The sequence below is a fragment of the Lupinus angustifolius genome, chromosome LG19, assembly GCF_001865875.1.
Source record: "Lupinus angustifolius cultivar Tanjil chromosome LG19, LupAngTanjil_v1.0, whole genome shotgun sequence".
NCBI classification, from domain to species: Eukaryota; Viridiplantae; Streptophyta; class Magnoliopsida; order Fabales; family Fabaceae; genus Lupinus; species Lupinus angustifolius.
In genome coordinates, this window is record NC_032027.1 from 10,083,808 (window position 1) to 10,084,753 (window position 946).

The window sequence follows — 946 nt, forward strand, 5'->3', positions numbered from 1 at the left end:
ACATGAACGAAGTAAAGTGATACCAGATATAATTAGTCTCTCATAGTTGATAATTTTATTTAATTTTTATTATTTCCTTTTATTATGGTTGATTAAATTTAAATTACATGCATTGTAGATCAATAGTGAGAAACTTATGAATGTTGTACTCCAAATTTGCAAAAATTGGCAGTTCGAGTTCTAAGTCAAACATGTAGTGCTTTTGGATGTGAACGAAATTGGAGTGCATTTGAACACATTCATAAAAGTAAAAGAAATAGGTTGGAACATCAAAAAGTTAATGATCTTGTCTTTGTTTTCTACAAATCGAGGCTACAACAAAGGTATTAACCAATATATATATATATATATATATATATATATATATATTGAGGCTTTACGAAATGACCTTGCAAATATTTATATCCAACACTCATCTAATGACATTGATATGTTTTTTATTGCATTATGAGTTTTGATTCTAATAACTAATTTATTTTATTGTTAACTTGTATGAAAATTGATATATGAAAAAATGATATTGTGTAGATCAATTAAATTTAGAAGATGATGATGATGATGCAAAACTCAAACCTATGGATAATGTGAACCTAGATGAAGACAACATTGGTTAAGATTTGGGCTTAAATGGTGAAGAAACAAAACCTCAATATGAAAGAACTTTGACTCCTTGGTGTTAAAGTTTCAAATATATAATATGATTTGTAGACTGGGTTATGAACTTGTGTCATATGTTTCGAGTTTGTTAAGTGAGACAAGTACTTGTGGATTACTATTTGTATTTGCAATTTAGACTGAATTTATTAAAGTTGTTTGTTTTTAGAATTCTTACTTGACTATGAACATGGATCATAATTTTGAGTATCTACATATTAAAAAAAACTTGTTACATGTTTATACACATATATATAAGCATGTATGTCTGGTTTAACTGGTTTAATCGCAT